The 23,783-nt window shown below is 34.6% G+C and overlaps 1 protein-coding gene across 2 annotated transcripts in view; it reads left to right on the top strand.

The window, feature by feature from the left end:
- Positions 1-23,783, top strand: part of LOC6043155 (roundabout homolog 1) — a 268,131-nt gene that overhangs the window by 177,693 nt on the left and 66,655 nt on the right. The window lies entirely within an intron of this gene.

Here is a 23,783-nt window from a genome sequence, read left to right as displayed (position 1 = left end):
TTCGATCTGCAAAAACAGTGATTACTATTTATAATCTTTTTATGTATCTCGTAATTTTTTCCTAAAAAATAATATAACTTAAAACCTCTAAGACATTCGCTATAGGGGTAAAAGATGACTTTGTGTGTACATTTTTCAGAAATAACTGAATGAAATTTGGTCAAATTTGAATTGAAAGGGAACATAAATATAGTCTGACTACATAACCAATATTTTTTTTTTAATAATTTTTTGAATGATGATACTACATACTTGGGTAAGAGGTTATCATTTAGTGATTATAGTGTAATAACACAATTAGAGCTTTTCAATCACAATAAAATGCTTCAAATACATAATGGCATCTGATAAATCAATTAAAAATATAAGTTGTTTTGTAAATTAAGCTGTTACATAGGAAATACTGCACAATAAAAAACATATTTTTTGTTGAATTTAAGATAACTCCGGCTCCGACTCCGACTCCGGGTTATCAGAAATCTTTGGCTCCGACTCCGACTCCGACTCCAGCTCATCAAATTTAGCCGACTCCGGCTCCGACTCCGACTCCAGCTGTTCGAGTTTTGACGACTCCGACTCCGACTCCGACTCCAGGTCCCCAAAAAGACCCGACTCCACCGACTCCGGCTCCGACTCCGACTCCGACTCCACAGCCCTGGATGATATTTCCATCTTATGTTTAGAAAGAGAAAAGAAGCTAAACTGAGAACTTTCATTTAAATAAAGATAATGTGGTCTCATATCGTTTACAATTCTTTTAAATATTCAGATCAAATCTATAGTTTTTTTTATGTTAGAAAAATATGGAATGGTAGTTTAAGTCCTTTAGGGCGACCAAGAACCCTGAGATTTTAAACAAACATAAATTAAGGATAGCATTTAATTATGAGACGATTTGTTCAAGCATATGAAAGTACGTTACTTCTCTTTAATTATGCCCCTTGGACTTTTTGCTTCTGTGTTCTGTGGATCCTCCATTTACCTATTATACAGATCTTGGAGTTAATTTCCATGATTCTAACAAGTTTTTGGTGGAAGTTAAGCGATATATTTCAAGATCCATGGCACTTTAGAGGATCCAAAACATCGCAAAAGTATTCCACAGAGTTAAAAATGAGGTCAAAGGTTCTCAAAACTTCACTGAATAAGATTCTATTGAAAAAAAATGTATAAATCTGTATCAAACTGCAAAAATAAAAATAAATCTATAGCTTTTATTTTTTTAAGGAAAATTCTAGAAATAATTTTGGTCAATCCATTCACAAATGCTCAAAAAACACTAAAGTTCTCCAAATAACCTATTGTTCTGAAACGTCGACACCAATTTAGAACAATTTGTTTTTCTATCTTTTCCCTCAACCAAATCTTCATCACTCCAAATCCCGCGATCCCTTTTCGCACCACAAATCACACAATTTTGAATGGTGATATTTCCTGTGTTTCTAAAACAGTCCCACCAATTACCATTATCTTCCCTTTACTTTATTCCAACGCCACAAATCCATCCGCGCTAGATCCGATCTACCTTTGCCGTTCTACCGGGACATTTCCACACTTTCAGAAACCGAGCTTGGTTGGAGCCTATAATTTTGTTCGAGGTGCCTGGTGCTAAAAGTAGTGCTTACATATCGCATAACCATAATAACCAGAACGTTGCCACCAATTCCTAGGGCAAAAGCATTTATGCGCGGAAGGCACACCAAACTCTCCAGTTCAGTGCCCCCTGCTCGGACTTTAGTAGAGGTAGCCGGAGATCTGGATCCGCCGCCCTGCGGCAATTCGTAGGAGGGCGTGAATTTATTTCGCTCGAGCCACTTCAAACAACTTCCCTAAGTTTTTTTGCTAGGGGAGGGACACTCAGTAGCTTGAAAAAGTGTAATTCTAGTTTGAACAATCTTGAATGTTCTGGATAAGTCAAATGTCGCTGAGTGTACTTCCCAGTTGAACCAATTTCTTGAAGATATTGACTCCCTTCCGTGGAAGTTCTTTGCCCTTTTTCCCTCCCCAAAACGAGCTGACACTTGGACAGAGAACTCACAAACAACCCCCTCGAGAGGGGGAAGCACCCCGAACGTACTGCGTCTGCCAACTCGGACTATTTCGAGCAACTCCTCACAGTTCGCAGATATGATACAAATGATAAGAACTTTGCCGGCAGTTACTTTCGAGACTCTCTGGACAGGACAGGCCCAGGTCTCTCCTTCCCTCGAGGGGGCCAACACTTGGTGCGAAAATGTCGGCCTGACTTCGGTAAGACTTATCGCCGCTTTGATAACGCAAAATGGTTGTAATGACAAAGGCCGCGAGGCAAACGTTCACCGGACACCCCGCCCCGGTGGACCGTATCTCTGGACAGCAGCTGTCTTGCGAGGTCTGCGAGTGACGGTCCCCTTGGTGAGCTTTTGACAGGGCGAGCTTTCCTGACAGGTTAGGGGTGGAACTTTTGACATGAAGACTTGAAGTTTTCAAAGCGAACTTTTTGCCTCAAATCGAAGAGCAAAACAAAGCTAAAGTTTCGGATTCCCGGCACGAGATTGCACTCGGTTAATAAAATAATAGGCGAAACATTAACATTCTTTTTTGGGATCAGCCCCTCGATGCTCCCTCTGGTGGTGCACATAAGAGATGCAACTTGCAACGTCTACTGCACTTTTCAATTCCCGTCGTGAAGTGGACCACGAACCTGAACCTGACTTCGATTTTTGTCTGCCGAACGTTAACCCTCATCTGTTTCGCATTTATTTCGTGTAATTGATGAATGTCACATTTTCGTTGCTAAGTTGCTAAATAATTTAAAAGAAGAAGTAAGAGTTTGTTTAGAAAACGCATCTTAAATGTATCTTTTGAATAGTTATTATTATTTTTTTTAAACTGTAACTTTCTATTTTGAATACACATTTTATCAAGAGCAAATGTACAGTAATGTGCGAATCAAACTTGTTCAACCCATAAAATTACCGATCTCACAAGAATTGTTTTCAAGTTTTCTAGGACAAAGCTGTCTTTTTTTTATTTTTTCTTGATAATTTGTATCTTTTCGGTCCAAATACTCCAAGAAACTTGGTGAACTCTCAAATTTATTTTTGGATTTAGCAGAATATATGAGCTAACTCAGCCGCAGAATTTTTTTTTTCAATAAAAAAAGTAATTTTTGAAATCACTTAATGTTTAAATTTCAAAGGCAAATAATTTTAACGAAACGTCTGAAACTAAACATTTCTGAAAATAATCAACAGATTAGCGATGTCAATTCCACTTAAAGAAATCCAATTAAAAAACTTTTTTTTTTAATTCAACTTAATCTCATAAAAAGAGATTTTGAAAATGGGTTCATTTTATAATGTAACTATTCTTCAATAGTTCGAATGAATATCTTCCTCCATACAAATTTCTTTTCTTTGCTCAAGTTTAAAAAAATCTGAATTTTCAGATTTAGAAAATTATATTTTTAGTCATGAGGCTTGTTGAAATTTCATTTCAAGTTGTTTTCCCTCGGCTATTGTCAAAGGCAAGGAAAGATACAAAAAAACTGATGTTCAAATTTGAAGTCCATTATTCAATATCTTGAAGCAAAAATTTGAAAAAAAAAATTTCAAAAAACGCTTTTTGCATTATAACAGTTATGTTACTAATGAAAACTGGATTAATTTCAATGAATTTATGTCTTTTTTATTGAAATTTCCGATCAGTGTTCCCAGCATTCAAAATTTGCTAAAAGTCGAAAAGTGTCCTTTTTTGATTAAAAATATATAAACAAGCGTTATTCCATCTATTTAAACAAAATTTACAATCAATTGTATCAGATTTTTGTTAAATACAAATAAATGTTTTCATTAATACAAATACAATTTTGTTTTGGTACAAATTTTATTTAATGTTCATGTTGCCCCTCCCCCCCCCCCACTCTCCTTCAAAAATGAATATTTCTTTCAAAAAACATCAAAATTTCAATGGAAATTTAAGTGCATTCAGCTGAAATCAATTAAAAATCCATTCCCTTGCGTTTAGAATCTTTTTTAGCATGTATGGGTTGATTTAAAAATCTGTTCAATTTTTGAAAATTTTCGATCTTTAGTACCGGAAAAAAAACCACTGTAATTTTTTTTGTAGGATCTTACATTTTTTGAAAACTAATGTTTGCAAAACAATGTGTAAAATGCATTTCAATAGTAGTTTATGCAACAAGTTGCAAAAAGAAGATTTTTCAGCACGCGTCATAGATTTATCCAACGAGGTTTACCGAGTTGAATAAATATGACAAGTGCTGAAAAAATCATTTTTTGCAACGAGTTCCATACAACATTTTTTGCAATTCCTAAAAACACCCTTTGAGTGGAATTATAAGTCAAATGCTCATGTATTTTGTCAACTAACCGTTTCAAACAAAATAATGTTGAAAAGTATTACTTTTCGAAACAAGTGCTGAAAAGTTCAACTTTTCAGCATCCATTTCAGTGCTGAAAAGTACAACTTTTCAGCATTTATTTTGAAAAGTTTTTCTATTCGATTCTGTTATTTTTGGTACAGAAAAGAAGGCCTTTTCATCGTTCAAGAATGACAGGAAAAGTAAGTAGTTTCACGATGGAATTGCAAAAAACCACTTTTTGCATGCAAATGTAGAGACTATGGCTTGTTACTTCAATTTTTTATTTTTTTTTATTTACCCTCCTCCAATAAAAAAAACAATTTTAAAAAAATAAAAAAATATAAAAATTGAAATAACAAGCCATGGTCTCAACAATTGAATGAAAAACGTGTTTTAAAGTTCATTTCACACCTACCCATTTTTTTGCAATCATTCCTGGGCAGACGGCAATAACAAAATTCATGCCATTTCAATAAAAAATATTGTTAAAATAACAGAAAGTGTTATGGAATCTTCTTGAAAAATCCATTTTTGCATAAGAGATTAATAACCGTTTATGTTATCATATTAAAATTTGTTATTGGTCTGATATTGGTTGAAAGCCAAAACAACTTGGTAATAACATTTTATGTCATGGAAGAACACCGTCAACTGTTATTGGGATGATCGGATTAGTTGTGAAAATAACAAAAAAAAAAAAATAACAAAGTTATGTTCGAAGAATAACTTAAAATGTTATTAGTCTGTTATTACAATAACAATCCAATAACAAAAATGTCATAACTACAAATAACAAATCTTGTTATGAATAACACAAAATGTTATTTGCATAGTTTTTTCAAATATCAGTAAATGTTATTACCAAGTTATTTCCGTCTGCTCGGGTAAGTTTTCTTCAAAATATCCAAGTATTAAAGAGATATATTTTTTCGCCGAAGAAAAAACTTTTTGCTGTGCTGTACAGTGGAATTCCACAAATATTGAAAATATTTTTGATGGATCCCAGACATGCTAAACATGATTTTAAACGCATGAAAATGTATTTATAATTGTTTTCAGTTTGTTAAATTTCTACCTCCTTTAAAATTTTGAAGTTTTTTTGAAAAAAAAAAAAAAAATTTTCCTTCTGATTTTTCGAACCGATTTTGATTGTGAAGGGGTGCACTATGGGGTATTTCCATATAAGCGAGCGGCCAAAAATATTTTTTTTGCTTTTTTGTGACTTTTTTGTGTTGTTTGTACTTAGTATAATGAAAACAAATGAATTTTGATATTTTTCCAAAAAAAAAGTTTAATTTTCGATTTTTTCATATATTTGAGGCCACATGCATTAAAGTGGTGAATATTGATATTCTTGCTCTGTCTATTTGATGCACGGAATGGCGGTTTATGCTATGTTAAAGTTTCTGATTTACGTTCAATCTCCCTCCTCTTTTTCTTGAGTTTAAATCCACCTCTCTTTGAAGACCCCCCCCCCCCCCATCCCCATACAATTAAAATTTGATTTTTGCGGTGTTTTAGAATTTTAGACGGTTTATTTTATGGAACATTGTATGGATTCTCGTCCACGTTTTTGGTTGATCCACTTGCAAAATTCACGTTTTCCACGATAAATTCTTCTAAATCAAAATCACTATGTAACCGATTGTCTTTAGATTACTTAAAATATGAACTTCTTCTATGGGCTTTTGTATACCTCGTTTTGAAGCTACAGAACAGCATGCGTAGTTTTTCCTCTGTGGGTTTTTCCTGAGTTGATCATGTGATGGTTCTGCAATGTTGTAATTCTTACAAATATACTCGAAAGCAGTTCTCACGTTTTCAGAATAGTGCTCCGTTACATCGTACAGGGACACTACGGTATTATTATCCATACTTTCAAAAGAACACAACAACGAACTGATATGAATATTCGACGAATCGTTTCTGTAAAATACTTAGAATAGGAATTTCTAATTTTACTAAACGTACCTAAGTACCGTAAACTGGGGTGACTTTGATAGCCCGGGGTTACATTGATAGAAATTTGATTTGGTCACTATTTTTGATACATCCAATGTAACAGTCACATTTTTGCATATATGTTCGATAATAAGCTTTCCCTTAATGCTTACATACTCAAAATTTTCAAAAATGTTTAAATATTAATTTGACGGGCATTTGAAAAACCTATCAAAGTCACCCCGGGCTATCAAAGTCACCCCAGTTTACGGTACCAACAAAGTCATGAATATCAAATCAATTTCAAACCATACATAGCAGGTACGTCATTTCTGCCTCCGCAGGTAAATAATGTGATTTTAACCAAGCGTATACGCGAAATCATTAATTTTCTTGCATGAATCAAAATGTTCAAAATGGCATAACTCAAAAAGTGCACATAAGTGCACTTTGAAATTTGGAGACAAGTTAGGACATGGTTCAAATTTTAAGCTGCAAAAGATGCAGATGCAGATCGCACAAATGCACACAAAAAAAGTACTCCATTAACAAAGTTGAAAAAAACTAAATTTTGAATAAAAATCCATCTTTTTTGATTTTTATTATTTTTTTTAGCCTATAAAAGTGTGTTTTGTAAAATGTTATTGAAAAGTTGAATCAATTACCTTTCTGAATATTTATAATGATGCAGGAAAAAATACATAAACAGCTACACAGTACAACTATGAAAAATAATCATTTTTTTTGTCAAAAAAAACATGTTTTTTCTTACCATTTTCGCCTTTGAAGGTCTGCAATTCAGTGAATATTGAACCTACAACTTTCAAACTCCGGATTTTTCTTAGTTAGAATGTTTATTTTTGAAAAAAAATAATTAGAGTATGTCGGTTTTTCGATTTATGGCCGCCTGAAACCCCATAGTGGGGGGGTGGGGGGGGGGGGTGGTGAAATAAAATTTGAAAAATATTTGCAATGGCCTTAATTATTTAAGAAAATGTAAAAAGTTTTCAAAAGATTATTAAATACTTCTAAAAATATATTTTCAATATTGTCTCCAAAGACCAAATTTTGAATAATCACCAAAACTGTTTTTTAAATAATTTATTATTGGCTTATTAAGGCCTGATTTTTGAATTTTTTAATGGAAAGTAACACAAAATGCTTTTAATATGCTGCTGTCAAAAATCTGCGAAATATGAATGCATTGGAGAACATTTTCCGATCTGCGAATCCAAATTCAACATTGGTAAACAATTATACAGAGAAACCTCTTTTCACGCGGTGCGTTACGTTTTTCTAATTTGTCGATTTTTTAGGAACGACGTAACATTTTTGCAATCTTTTAAAAGCAATTTGTAGGTTTTGTTGAGATCTACAAAACGCTTTTTGAAGCTTGCAAAAAATCTTATGGTGTAAGAGAAATCTACGAAACAAAAAGCGTAACGCCACCGCGTAAAAAGAGGTTTCTCTGTTATGCTTTTATTTGATTGAAACTAAAATAGCATAAATAAACGTTATGCAAAGAAATACATAGAATTTCAAGATTTTTATATTAAACTTTGTTGTTTTATGTTTAAAAAAAATGCCCTCAGATTTTGTGGGGTACAGTTAAACCTCGCATAGTGCGCAGGCGTTACGCTTTGTAATTGTTCGATTATTCTAAAACTACATAATATTTTTGCAATCTTTCAGAAGCTAATTGTAGCTTGGAACAAGACGAACAAATTGCTTAAAAAAGATTGCAAAAATATTACGTCGTGTTTAAGACATTGATGAAATACAAAGCGTAACGCCTGCGCAGTGCGCACTATGCAAGGTTCAACTGTAATCTTAAAAGGGAGAGGGTACAAAATTTGCCATTTGCATTGGTCTATTCAGTTAAAAAAATATGTTTGTGAATATTTTTGAACCATTTTGAACCATATTCCACTTTCGATGAACAAGTTCATGATTATGATTTTTGAGCAACATTTATTTTTGTAAATGTAATTAAAATTATTAAGTAATTGATTCGTGTACATTTTTTGTTTGCTAACTGAAATTTTATTTTGAAATTGAACTGAATTGAAATTATAATAAATATCTCAAGGTTTTAAACCTTGCGTTTGTTACTGTTTGGAATCACTCTCCATTCGAGGGATAATCCCCCCTTTAAAGCGCATGCAACCGTGAAAGTATTTAGATAAGACAGTGTGCGCTCCGAGCCAGTCGAATAAGGAAGCAGGTTCTCTCCCCCTGCCCTCTTCCCACCACCCCGTTATTTTTACCAAAGTTCCTAGACCTCTTCCACCGCCCCCAGGATTTTTATGTTTATGCAAAGTCTGCACAAAAAAAGTATAAAAAAAGACGACGACCGACAGAGACGCAAAGGAAGGAAAACAATCAATTGACCATAAATTTTAATCTTTTGCCAATAATCTGGTCCGCGAGCGCGCACACACACACCAGCACCGGGACATAAAGGCAGACACCCAAAGAATTGGAGCGCATGGAAAAAAGCAGAAAAAATGTAGAAAAAATGTTGCTTCATAAAAATAATCCCCAGCTCTTCAATAGATATTTACTAGCTGCAAGATTTGCGAACGAGCTTCGGAAGCTTCCCGGCACAAAAGACTCGCGCCCCATTACGTCTTGCAGAGTCTTGCGAGAAGATGTATAAAACATATTTTGCCCCTGGAAGTGCTTAAATCCAGTGCACAAATGACGCCGCGGCGAGGAACCCGAAAGAGCCAACCCACCTTCGTTTTGCTTGCTGGAATGCAAGTGCGATTATTTTGCATTGCCAGCGAGTTCAGGAATTTCTTGGACTGAACTTGGGTTGATGATCTTGAACGCTAGACGGAACATAAGTTGCTCTCTTTGTGCGATATTTTGCAAAAAGGTACAAATCATGGGCTATTGCAATGTATGGGTTGGTGCGAGAATACGGTTCTAGACGTAAATAGTGGAGTTACGAATGTTCTTTGGTTCGATCTAGTGCCTGAGTATTAATATACTTAATAGGAATGGACATTTCCTCGAATATTTGGCCCCATTTTGAAAAGATTTAATCATATAGCAGCATTCCATTTAAAATTAAGGTATGTTCTAATTTATCACTCAATTTAAAGTAAATTTATTTATTTTTTACATTTTATGTAAATTCATATCTTAAAACAACAACTTTTCTTCAGCAGTCCATCCAAAAATGGTACTTGGATATATGAAAATCTAATTCTTCTGGAAGAATATTTCTGATCGAAGACACCAATTCATCAAATTTGTAGGTACACGGAAAAAATGTTTTGCCAATTTTTCAATAAACTATTTCAAATAAAAACTTTTTTTTTAATTTTGGATTTTTTCATTTGTTTTAAAAGACAAAAACGCGCAACTTTTTAGTTAAAGAGAGTACGAAAAGGATTACGATTTTTATAATCATAATAAATTTAAAATGCATTCCCTTGCGTTAAGAATCATTTTGAGGATGCTTGGGTTTATTCAAAAATCTTTAGATTTTTTCGATGTTCGGTACCCCTATTAGTTATTTTTTCGTTAAAATTTTTGTTTTCGTCAAATCTTAGTTTTTTTAGAACTAATAATTGCAAAACAACTGAAATAGGCTTGTTATTTATATTTTTTTATTTTTTGACTTTTTTTTCGCATTGGCCTAAAGTTCACTTATTTGTTCATTTAAATATTAAATCCTTTTTGATTTTTCTGTACAAAAAAATATTTTTTTTCTAAGAAAAGACTTACATTGGATCTCTAATTGCTGAAAAACAGCGGATAAAAGATAAAAAACAGGAAAATTTCAATTTCAAATGCCAATACTTTACATCAACCTTCTTAATTAAAAAAAGGAATAAGGATTTTGAGAATTTTTTTTTTATTCATTAAAACATTTTTTTTAATTGTTGAAAATATTTTTTCAGCTTCCTTTTTTTCTGAAAATGACAAAATGGAAATCCCGCTTATAAAAAAATACAAATAAAATATTTTTTTTTTATGATTTATAAGAGAATGGCTCAATAGTATTGTTGGAACATTTTAAAGCTTATATTTTTCATAACCCTTTTTAAATACCAACCTGGAAAATTGTATTGAGACTTATAGGCAATAAATATAAATCACATTTTTTTTAAAAAATCCACTGTTTTCGAGATTTCCAATTTTGTGTTTTATGATTGGGATACAACTTTGTAAAAAAAAAAACATTTTTGAAGCTTTTATTTTTAATTATTTCTGCTTTTTTCTATAAAAAATGAGGTGTCTTTGTGGTTTGAAGATGGCTCCTTTTAATACAAAAGGATTCTTTTTGCAAAATGGTTCCTTTAGCAGAAAAAATAAGTCAATTAATAAAATTAAAAGCGGCAATAAAAAATATGTAAATACAACAGAAAAGAGTAAATTTAAACTAGAAGTATATTCACATTGCAAAAAGTTTAAAAGAGAAAGAACAAAATCACTATTGAGAGGAAAATACAAATAATTTAATTCTTGGCTCGGAAGCTCACTGAGTAAGCATAGTAAGCATGAATTTTATTGGATCGATAAATTAAAACTCAGATCGATTTCTCACAACGCTTAAAGATTAAACTTAATAATAGCTTTAAAAATTCTACGAAGACATTTTTCATTGAAATTCGTGAATTGATTGTATTTTTTATTTTAGCTATCGAACAATTCTAGCTCAAATCAGGATTTTTTCGGGTACTTTTGTACCCGACCCTCTCCGATTTCAATGAAACTTTGTAGACATGTTATCCTAGGCCTATATAAGTCAGTTTTGTGTATATAGAGCCAATAGTACTCGAGAATAACAATTGAGAAGCGGCTTTAGACCACTTTTCAAAAAAACAGTTCAGTAAATGATTTTTGTTTGTTTTTAGGAGAGACATACCATCCTGCATTTTTCGTCAGTCTTTTAGTAACATTTTAGGCTATTTCCTAAAAAATTTTGAACGAAAAAAATCGTGAAATCACCTTCAAATTTAAGTTTTAGACTTAAAAATCAAAAAATCTCATAGATTTGGCGTGTATTTTTGTTTCAGTGTATTTTCTTTCAGAAAGCCCGTCCAATTTCCTACAAGTTTGTCTTCGACCACTTTTTGATACGACGCAACGGCTTCGAGATACAGTAATTTTTAAATTACAGAATACAAAAATATTTAAATACCTTACGCCCTTCTCAAATGTTATTCTCGAGTACTATTTGCTCCATATGCACAAAAATGGCTTATATAGGCCTAGGATAACATGTCTACAAAGTTTCATTGAAATCGGAGAGGGTCGGGTACAAAAGTATCAGAAAAATTCCTGATTTGAGCCGGAATTGCTCTATCGCATTTTTGTTTAAAAATTGAAACTAATCAAATATTTTTAAGTTGAACGTTATTGTTTTAATCTTGAAACTTATCATAATAATTTTCTTTATTTTTTAAATGACGCATAAGAAAAAACTATTATTAAAAAAATTGTTTGATACAAAAAAATTGTGTACATTTTAGGTTTATTTCTTCGAAATTTGAAAAAAAAGCTTAATTTATTTACAAACATTGCTACCGACATTTATGACATTACTCTTGGAATACTTTTAGCATTATAACAGCAAGTAAGCGATTTGCAACTTTCTACAAAGATGTAACTTGTCATATTTTGCAGATTTTGATGAGTAAATGACAAATAAAACACATCATTTGAAAAGTTTTCTGAACAAGGATTTAAAAGTTTCCACTAAATATTGAAGAAATTTGAAACAAAAAACTTAACCCTCTATTGCCCTAATTTTTTCGAATATTTTTATTTTTCCCTTGTTTAGGAGGCAATTTTGAGCAACTTTTGTTCAAAGAAAAACTTGACTTCTCTTGTTTTATGTTTTTCTTTTGTATTTTTTTAATATTTTGTATTTATCTTGTTGATTTATCTTTATTTTTTATAATTTTTGGCCTATTCTATCAACCTATAATCATTACATTTTGCCTTTCTTATTTTTTTATGGACACTTTTTCAATTTTTTTGCTTGTTTTTCACATTTTCTGCTCTAGAATGGCACTACTATCATTTAAATTTAAAAAAAAATGCGTAGAGATGCCTCGGGACACTAAAAAATTACTGCATACTTTTTTTCAACTTAAAATTTAGGAAATATTAGTAAAAACATAGCCACAGTTGACCCTTAAAAAATGTCATTTTTTAAAACAAGGGCAAAGTCACATTAAACAAGTCAAACTTCCAACCCTAGAATTTTCTAAAATTTTGAGAATTATTCTCTCCAATGATTTTTAAAGATCAGAAATAGGTTGAAAAATCGATTTATGGCGATTTTTTTAGATCAAAGCCCGTTTAAAAAGCAATTTCCCGCATCAGAAAGTTGAGAAAAAATCCTATTTGATGCTTTAAAAAGTAGCATTGACTATTTTTTTCAGAAAAGATTGTTTCAGAAAACACACCGTGGCTTCTGCTGAAATCAAAATTGAATAAAATTGATTTAATTTTTCTGAAATGAATAAAATAGTAACATATTTATTTTGCAAAAATAAAAACAATTAAAAAAGTGTAAATCGTTAGCCATGCTTAACGTTTATTTAAAAATCCATAACATTAAAAAACATCTCTAGCAGCAACAGCAAAACTAAAGACAAAAGTAACAGCAGCTAAATCAGCTTTCAAAACATCGGTATGCATCAGCCTTGGAGCTACCGCATAGAGCACCCCACCCACGCGAGAAATTGTGCCCCATGATGATGTTCAGGTAAAGGACGCCCAAGATTCGCTCGGTTCCCGCAGCCTCCGGATTTGAAGGCCAAGCCCAAACGAACACACACACCCACAAAATGTAAAGCCGCGCACGTTATCAGTGAAAACTACAAAATGCAATCTCTTTCGCTAGGTTTTGGAGCCCGGCGGGGGTTGTTTTGTTTTGAGCTCTATGGTTTAACCCTCAACTGATCAGGGTATTTTTTCGAAATGAGGTTTCAATATATTTTTATTGACTAGTTGAGGGTTAACGGCCAACCTACTCAAGGTCTACGGCCAAGAAAAGCTTGCTTCCGGTCATACTCACGGTCCCGGTGAGGTTGGACCACCTCGCAGAGCTGTTATCGGAGTTTTGCGTCGCGTTTAAACCTTTTAAGGGCGGGAGCAACGAATTTATCAGCCACGCTCTGCACTAGTTTGTACTACAATTTAGAAGTCTCGTAAGGGCACGCTTTTTGCTGCCCGAACAACATCTTGATGGCATTTGCGGTGGAATGTTTTCGCTAATGCATTTGCGCCAAATTTGGACCAGTTGGCATTTTCGGATTTGCGAGTTCACGCTGGGAAAGTTCACTGCAAAAAATCAAAATCATATTATGTGAAAAATTACCGCTCGGGTGACTCCGGGGGGAAGCGAAATAGAACAAAGTTACGACGAGTACGGAGGTCTTCTTGAGTTGTGTGGTGGTCAGGGCACCGTGTAAATCTCGACGGGATTCGACGTGACAGCAGCGTGGTGAGCGAAAATAAGAGCAGACAGTCATGCAAGCAAAGCAAAAAGTATTACAAACCGTATTTTGAGGGTAAATTGATCCACTTGGATGTCAATGTTGAGGAAAAAAAGTTTAACACCAAACACGAAAAAAAAGTGACGGGACTCGAACTCAAGCCTTCAGCGTGGCATGCGCGCCTTTGCACACTCGGCTATTTTGTAGCAATTTTCGATCAAACGCCTTTCACTCCAAACAAAAACTTGTTCGAACCGAAATTTCCTCCCGATTCCCGCAAAAATACTTCCACCGGTCCAAAGTCACCCCGCGAACGGTGGCTGCCACCCCGCTGGAGCTGTTTGCGCAGTTTTTTACGGATCCTTGAGCAGCAGAACCGCCAGCTGACGTGTAGTAAATTTCAGACAACTCCGAGAGTACGTGTCCCCTGCACCCAGGCTCCGTAGTAGACGACAAAGATGGGTATTTTTGCACTGCACCATAAAATTGCACTGTTTCTGAGCAGCAGCAGTATGTCAATCATAATTTTTGTTTACAACTGCGCTGCGATGTGCTGGGTATGACGGAGCTAGCTTGTGAGGTGGATTACCGCCGCGTGCGTTTAGTCGAGAGTCAACAAGTCTTGATTTGGCTAGTTGAATGCTCTTTTTTTCCTAGTTGTGAACGAGCTGGATATAAAATGAACAAGTATTTAGAGCTGGGTTGGAATGTTTCGTTGGATGATGCTGGAGTCGCGGGTTTTTTTTAAATTTGTATTTAATTTTGAAATAAAGCCAGCAATGCCAACAACCAACTTCAAAATTTATTCTCAAACATCATTACACAATAAATCCCCACTTTCTGCCATAAATCATTTCCTTTTCAAAACCCGAAATCCCAAGACCACCCACGGTTGCCATCGACGTCAGGTTCCAACAACAACAACAAAAACCAGCTCACAATTCCGGCCGCCTGCCAAGTAAACTAATATCTGCCAAAAATTTCGCAGCGTGTAGATATTTGAACAGTTGCTCCATTGAATCCGGTCTCCCCCTCAAAAGAATTTTTTTTTAAAGTTCCCATAATACACCACTTTTGCGTCTCAGTTCCGCCCCTTAAGCTGTTGAACACACACAGCGGAAGAAACGCTCTCCTGCGCGCGAAGCCAAACAAAATTTTTCGGGCGATGTTTATCAAAGTCAAGCATTCTGAGTGTGCTATCCTGTTGTTGGTCCAACAAGAGAAGATGAGAGAGGATGTGCGATGTTCATCTCGAAAACTTCTAGCGAACAGCATATGTTCGGCAAGCAGTTCGAGGAAAGCCCTAATATGCTAACGCCCCGGAACGATCTGTTGAGAAATTAGAAGGTTTTTTTTTTGCTGTTGTTGTAGATGTTAGATTTCGAAAATAAAAAATCGACGGAAGCTGGCTCGAAGAGATGACATCACTGACGTATCTCGGGCTTGGTATTTTGAATCCTAGGTGGACAACGAAGAACACTTTCACTGATTTGGTTGAGGGCAGTGGTTCTTAAATTTAAATTCAAGAACTCATGGTGAGATTTCTAAAATATGTTTATTTGTTGAAAACATATTTAAAATCTTAACTTGAGAAACAAGAGGATTGTATTTATTAAATGAAAAAAAAAGTTTATAAAAAAATTGGGTTACATAATCAACAAAAAAAGTCAGAGGTTAATGTGAGCATATACTTAATTTTATTTAAATTCTGTTTTCAGGGCATAACAACATACATTTTCATCTATGATCAAATCAAATTTGAAGAAATTTGGTTGTATCATTGCCGAGATATAGCTATTTGAAGTCAGCAGTTTTAAAAAACGGGTGCAACGATATCTCAACACTGCCTTGACCAAATCGGCTAAAAATTTTGGTGAAGGCTCGTCAAGCCAGTCCTGTGTGCATGACGAAGGCCGATTTTCAAAAAACTTATTTTAAAAAAAGATAAAAATATGTTTGTGTTTATCATGTAAAAAAATCGTCAGTTTTTGATTTTTGTATTTAAAAAAAAAAAGCAAAATTTCTAGATCGGGCTTCGTCATGCAAACGGGATATATCTTGAGAGTCTTCACCCCAAATTTCAGCCAATTTGGTAAATCACATCTCGAGATATCGTGGCACCCGTAAATCAACTCGGTGTTTTGAGAAAAACGCTCAGAAAGTTTGACAGTCCGCTTTGCGCACGGCAAAATGTTAAGCTTAAAATCGTCTCTAACTCAGTTTAGTCATGTAATATCTTCATGAAACTGTCTGGAGTGATTGAAACTCATCTTTTAAATGGATTCAATAATTTTTTTGTATTATAAAATTTTGTGATTTTCTACATGCATGTAACCCCTTAATGAGAGAAAACGTATGCAAACTTAATATTTGAGAAGACAGTGTTGTTAGATTTCTGGAAAAGGAGTATTTTTAACGATTCAATGAAAATGATTTCAATTAAATTTTACTTCAGTGAATTTGTGATGGATATTCATTAATATGAATTGGATGCAATACTTCTGGATCAAATTAGGCAAATAAATTAGCCTTGTACAAATTTTATTTAAGTTTTTGTCCTTCGACTCTGGTTGAAGTTACTGAATTTCAAGCCAGATTTAGGAAAAAATAGGTGTAAATATCATAAAATGCTTTAAATGCACCAGAGCAATTCCAGCTCAAATCAGGAATTTTTCTGGTACTTTTGTACCCGCTCCTCTCCGATTTCAATGAAACTTTGTAGACTTGTTATCCTAGGCCTATTTAAGCCATTTTTGTTTATATGGAACCAATAGTACTCGAAAATAACATTCGAGAAGGGTGTAAGTTATTTAAATATTTTTGTATTTTGCAATTTAAAAATTACTGTATCTCGAAGCCGTTGCATTGTATCAAAAAGAGGACGAACTTTCTGAAAAAAATACACTGAAACAGGGGTAGCGGCTTCGGCTGCCGATCCCGATGATGCTATGAGACGCGGGTTCGATTCCCGCCTTATCCACTGAGCTTCTATCGGATGGTGAAGTAAAACGTCCGTCCCGGTTTCTCCTGTCTCGTCAGAGGCGCTGGAGCAGAAATCCCACGTTAGAGGAAGGCCATGCCCCGGGGGGCGTAGTGCCAATAGTTTCGTTTCGTTTTTACTCTGAAACAAAAATCCACGCCATTTATATGAGATTTTTGGATTTTTTAGTCTAAAACTTAAATTTAAAGGTGATGTCACGATTTTTTTTCGTTCAAAATTTTTGAGGAAATAGCCAAAAATGTTACCAAAAGACTGGCGAAAAATGCAGGATGGTATGTCGTTCCTAAAAAAATACAAAAATCATTTACTAAAACTGTTTTTTGAAAGTGGTCTAAACGTCAAAATTTTCGAAAACCGGTAGTGGGAATCGATTCCCCAGACAGTTTTACATAAAAGTCTCCATAAAGACCATTGCCCTATGTCCAGTCCTTGTGAGGTTACAGCGGTTTTAAAAATAAAAATCTGGAGTTTTTTTGAAAAGGACCAATAAACCAAATTTTCAGTTTTTGCTTTTTGGGTATTTTTTAATACCCCTGACTCAAGGCGGTTCTAAAAACACCCAAAAAGCAAAAACTGGAAATTTGGTTTATGTATATTTGTAAGCCCTTACATCCAATTGAAATGCTGTCAAAGACAAACTTATGGGAAATTGGCCGAACTTTCCGGTAAAAATATTTACCAGACTGAAAAACCAAGTCTGTCATATAGAAATCGCCAAAAACCACCAAAAACCCATTTTTTCAACATTTTTATTTTAAAACCGCTGTATCTTCCCAAGAATTGGACATAGGACAATGGTCAATATGGAGACTTTTATGTAAAATTGTCTGGGGAATCGATTCCCACTACCGGTTTTCAAAAATTTTGACGTTCAGACCACTTTTCAAAAAACAGTTTTAGTAAATGATTTTTGTATTTTTTTAGGAGAGACATACCATCCTGCATTTTTCGTCAGTCTTTTGGTAACATCTTAGGCTATTTCCTCAAAAATTTTGAACGAAAAAAAATTGTGACATCACCTTTAAATTTAAGTGTTAGACTTAAAAATAAAAAAATCTCATATAAGTGGCGTGTATTTTTGTTTCAGTGTATTTTTTTCAGAAAGCTCGTCCAATTTCCTACAAGTCAAATACAAACTTTTTGATACGACGCAACGGCTTCGAGATACAGTAATTTTTAAATTGCAAAATACAAAAATATTGAAATACCTTACACCCTTCTCAAATGTTATTTTCGAGTAAAATTATCCCCATATAAACAAAAAATGGCTTAAATAGGCCTAAAATAACATGTCTACAAAGTTTCATTGAAATCGGAGAGGGTCGGGTACAAAAGTACCAGAAAAATTCCTGATTTGAGCTGGAATTGCTCTATGACGAACGTATTGTTTTTCGCCGAGCTATGATGCTATGCTTTGCTTTGCTATGAAAAATATATCTTTTTTTGAATTTATCACAAATTTCTTTGACAAAAATATTCCCAAGACCAATTTTGGGTGAAAAATCCATCCATTTTAATAAAAAAAAACTTTGTGATTTTTTGATAGAATGCACAGTTAACGATCTGTTTTTAAGGTTAAAAATGCAAAAAAATTGTAAATGTCAAAATCTTCGTCAATTTTGAAACGAAATAAAAGCTTAGAAAATTCTTATTTTTTTTCCTTTTTGGACATTGTGGAGGGCCTCGTGCCGTGGTGGTTAGAGGCTTCGGCTGCCGATCCCTAAGTTGCTATGGGGTGCGGGTTCGATTCCCGCCTTATCCTCCTGGCCTTCTATCGGATGGGGAAGTAAAACGTTGGTCCATTTGCGTAAAAGAGGTTTTGGGTGACTCACCACACATAACCTTCGTACGCTTAGAAATGAGCAGAATCTTGCAACAGAGACCACAAAAGACCCGGAGGTCGTTAAAGTGGATTGCTTTGCTTTTTTGGATCAACCTTTGATTATTAAGAAATGTATTTTTTTACATTTCAGAAGGACTCCTTCCCACTTGTTTGCCAAATAAACCCTATTTTGTTTTCAAAAAATCATAGTTTAACCTAACAACTTAAATGATTTCATAGCTTAAAAGTTGACATTTTTTGTTCACTGAAACGTAACGAAAAATTAAAAAATATGGCTTTAGTTTGCAAATCAAGTTTGCAAAATGAATTTAAAAAAAGAGTTAAAGTTTGCAAATTGAGTTTTGGTTCGCTCGTTTTTTGTGTATCTATTTTTCCTAATAGTCCTGTCCTAATCATAATTTACGAATTTGCCAAAGACATCAGGTTGATCAGAAAGTCCCTTCTTAATATACACATAGCACTTTTTTTTATTAACAGTCCCCATTTTTTTATGGAGAAAAAAATGATGCAAAATGACTTATTTTTACCAAAGGAATTGATGGAATTAAAAAAAAATAAAAATAGTTTTTTTTTATTATAGAATGACAAAAAAATACCCTTCCCTTCCCCCGCCTTGTCTTTAACATCAATCCCTTCCCTACTAACCCCGAGTAGGCCGCGGGTAATCGGCTCTCCTCCCACTAACATTTACAAACAAGATCCTCTGTAATTATTAAGTCAAATGTAATTACAAAAACCGACTCGGTCCTAACCAGGTTCCAGTACCAAAAAGGACCTACTAAAAATAATTTTATGAAAAAAAATGACAAAAAAATTAACGGAATTACCAAAAGGGTTTTATTTCTGTTCAATAATTTCCCGGTTGTTTCCCTTACATAATTATAAAAATTTACAAGTAACGTTTTGATTCGTATTAAATTTGATTATTCAGCACTCGCCATATTTATTCATCTTGGCAAAGCCTTGTTTGAAACACAAAAAGTTGAAAATGAACAGAATAGTGGTTTTTGTAAGCAAAGTTAAAAGCACAAAAATTTGATTGATTATTATTATTAAAAAATGTAAAATCGTTAAAGCTACGAAAAGGATTTTTAAAATCAATTGGCAACATTTGTTTTTCATCACAATTATTATTTTTGGGTAAAAAGTCTACTGCATTCGATTTTAAAAAACCTATAGAATAGTAGTTTATGCAACAAGTTGCAAAAAGAGTATTTTTTCAGCACGTGTCAAACATTCATCTAACGAGGTTCACCGAGTTGGATAAATAATAATAATAAATAAGAGTGCTGTAGAAATCAAGTTTTGCAACGAGTTCCATACAACATTTTTTGCAATTCCAAAAAACACACACTGAGTGAAATTTTATGTCTTTTCAAATTTTTTTTTGAAAAGTGTTACTTTTCAAAACAAGTGCTGAAAAGTTCAACTTTTCAGCACCCATTTGAGTGCTGAAAAGTAGAACATTTCAGCATTGGGTAATTTTCTACCAACTCACACGAAATCAGGAAAAGTTGCCCCGACCCCTCTTTGATTTGCGTGCAATTTTGTCCTAAGGGGTAACTTTTGTCCCTGATCACGAATCCGACTTTTCGAATCTACATTGACCCAGAAGGGTCATTTTTTCATTTAGAACAAAAATTTTCATTTTAAAATTTCGTGTTTTTTCTAACTTTGCAGGGTTATTTTTTAGAGTGTAACAATGACAATTACAAAAATTTTGATATATAAACATAAAGGGTTTGCTTATAAACATCACGAGTTATCGCGATTTTACGAAAAAAAGTTTTGAAAAAGTTGGTCGTCATCGATCATGGCCGTTCATGGTCACCCGCGACAGACACGGACGACGAAACAAAGAGAAACGCAAAAAGTAACTTTTTCAAAACTTTTTTTCGTAAAATCGCGATAACTCGTGATGTTTACAAGCAAACCCCTTATGTTTATAAATCAAAATTTTTGTAATTGTCTGCTCTACAACTTTGTAGAACATTGTTACACTCTAAAAAATAACCCTGCAAAGTTAGAAAAAACACGAAATTTTAAAATGAAAAATTTTGTTCTAAATGAAAAAATTACCCTTCTCAATGTAGATTCGAAAAGTACATTAAATTTCCCATAAAATGACATGTTCCAAAATTTTTTACAGTCGAGTAACGGAAAATGGGAGAATTTTTAAAACTTTTTTACTGTTTTTTTCGATGAAAAATACGTTTTTTCGGAATTCTGAGTACGCCATCAAATCGGGCGTCTAATTTTACATAAAAGTCCCTTTGACACCAAATTTCTATCTCATCACCGTTTCAGGCTGCAAATTATTGAAAAACACCTCTTTTTTCGCATGTTCAAAAATGGAAGGGGTCGTACCGCCCCTCCGTCACGAGATATCAAAAAACGGACCTCGGATTCGTGATCAGGCACAAAAGTTACCCCTTAGGACAAAGTTTCACGCAAATCGAAGAGGGGTCGGGGCAACTGCTGTGTGAGTTGGCGGAGAATTACCCCATTTATTTTGAAAAGTGTTGCTATTCGATTCTGTTATTTTTGGTACAGAAAAGTAGGCTATTTCGTCGTTCAAGAATGACAGGAAAAGTAAGTAGTTTCACGACGGTATTGCAAAATAGTAGTTTATGCAACAAGTTGCAAAAAGACGATTTTTTCAGCACGAGTCGTACATTTATCCAACGAGGTTCACCGAGTTGGATAAATACGAAGAGTGCTGAAAAAATCAAGTTTTGCAACGAGTTCCATACATCATTTTTTGCAATTCCAAAAAACACACACTGAGTGAAATTTTATGTCAAATTTTCATGTATTTTGTCAATAAATCGTTTAAACCAAAAAATTGTTGAAAAGTGTTACTTTTCGAAACAAGTGCTGAAAAGTTCAACTTTTCAGCACCCATTTGAGTGCTGAAAAGTAGAACTTTTCAGCATTTATTTTGAAAAGTGTTGCTATTCGATTCTGTCATTTTTGGTACAGAAAAGTAGGCTATTTCGTCGTTCAAGAATGACAGGAAAAGTAAGTAGTTTCACGACGGAATTGCAAAAATTAAATTTTTAGAATTGTTTTATTTTAAATCAAACAAAATACTTCAAAATAAAATATTGATCTTATGTTTTAAGGATGAATGATTTAAAAAATACAATAATCAAAAATGGGTAAAATAACTTCAAAGGATCCATTTAAATTTAAAATTGTCAGAAAAAAAGTTGAGCATACCTGGCCAACGTCCATGTTTAGAGGTCTAGGCCGCACGGAAGCCCACCGGATTAGCATAGATAGTGATCTCAAAGTCGTGTTTTGTCCGTGTCATAAGTCACCAGGAACGCCTTCCCTCCGCCTACCACCACGACTCTCCTTCATCCCAGTCGCTTGATAGCTCATAAATTGCCCCCGGTGTTCATACCCCGAACAAAAAAAAACTGATTAATGAGACTCATTTGTAAGGCGTGGACGGACGGCCCTGTTCAACAGCTGAGGCTCCAGACTGAGCCAGGCGGAAGGTTTATGATCCGTGAACTTTTCGGTCAGCTATTGCGCGATTACGACGCGAGGTTGGACCTAACTTTATGACGACGGGAGGCGCTGCAGAACTTCCAGGAAGACTCGCGCGTCTCTGATTTCCCTGATCATCAGGGCACTCGTCTCATTAGTCACGCGGAGAGACAATTTGCCTGTAGGCGCAGCCGGCTAATCCTACTTATTATTAGTCAGAATCCTCCCCCGCGCAAGCGCGCGGGTTGAATCCCATAATCTGGCGCCAGTTCGGAACAAAGGCTAAAACCGAACCTCATTATCGACCCTGGACTCTGTCTGACTAAGTCGGCAGCAGAACTAAGCAACTGTCTGGTTCGATCGGTAAATCTGTCATCTAATACTGTAAGCAATGCTGCACTTTGCCTAAACGCAGTGACTTTTGTGAGATTTTTATTACCTTGGCGGTTGACGCTAACGAGAGAGGCTGATTTGAATTGTGTGCCAAGTCTGAGCTAAACTGAAGCTTTGCAGTAACGATCGAAGAATTGATCTCCGTGGGAGGACAGTCTACTGAGTACCAGCGTAAGTTGTGTCTCAAGGGAGTGTAATTTGGAGTCGGTTGTTTTTGTTCTAAACCGACGTGACGTACGTGGCATCTGGAAGTTACATCAAACTGATTGAACACGGTTCGGTGGAGGCGTTTTAGGGAAATTGGCTGCGAATAATGTGTTGTTGTTCACGTTATTAGGAAGATTTGAAGTTTTATTAGTTGTAAATAGATCATTATGAAGAATTTACTGATTTTCAACTTAGCTAACCAAAAAGCAAAACACCCATCTCATAAATCTCGGTCACTTTTTCGCCATTATCATCCTCATTTTAAGGGCACGTGGCATCATCCTTTTGCCGGGCAACATCACCGGCTGAGCTTTTCTTCTCTTGCCTTCTCCAAAGAACTCTGCTTTCAGCTGTAGAAGACCAAACCAGAAAAAGCTGCTTGTTGCTGCCATTTAAACTTCCATTAAATTTTGATAAATCGCTTGTCCGACCCGGAACGGATGTGTTTCATAATCTCTGGCACCCAGAAATTTTCCTCTTCCTTTCGGAAATTTTGCTGTTTTAGGAAAAGGTCGCAACAGCAAGTATCTGGTTTTTGGCGTTTAAAGAAATTTGATAACCATTCAGTTTAGTTTCTGATTCAAAATATCTAAAAATACATTACATCTTCTTATTTCAAACCTTAATCAAATCTGCCTAGTCAACATCAGACATCTGCCTGACATCGAACTCCTGTCTCGGTCGGCATTTTTCGGTTGAGTTGCTGCCATGGCAGATAAGCTTTCCGACGAAAAAAAAAGCATCGATTACAGAAGCTGCCCACCACCGAGTAACAACATTTCCATGCAGATTTGGCCACCACCGACCGCTCCTTAATCCGAGATGAATGGCGTTGAGAATAAAAGAGAGATTTTCCTCCCAAAATGTTTCGAAATTTATGACGTCAGCATTTGGTGAAGTATACAATAAAATGCTTAAAAAAATTGTGATTTTTTTTCCAGGGAAGAAAATTGATATGACCTATATAAAAAAAAATATGTCACACGGGAATCAATAGTCCAATTACAACCAACTAAAAGGCGCAACTATTTCCCAATTCCCTTCTTTTTTTTTGCAAATCTAGTTTAT

The sequence above is a fragment of the Culex quinquefasciatus genome, chromosome 2, assembly GCF_015732765.1.
Source record: "Culex quinquefasciatus strain JHB chromosome 2, VPISU_Cqui_1.0_pri_paternal, whole genome shotgun sequence".
NCBI classification, from domain to species: domain Eukaryota; kingdom Metazoa; phylum Arthropoda; class Insecta; order Diptera; family Culicidae; genus Culex; species Culex quinquefasciatus.
The sequence above is the reverse complement of the archived record's forward strand: the minus strand, read 5'-3'. Positions and strand labels throughout refer to the sequence as shown.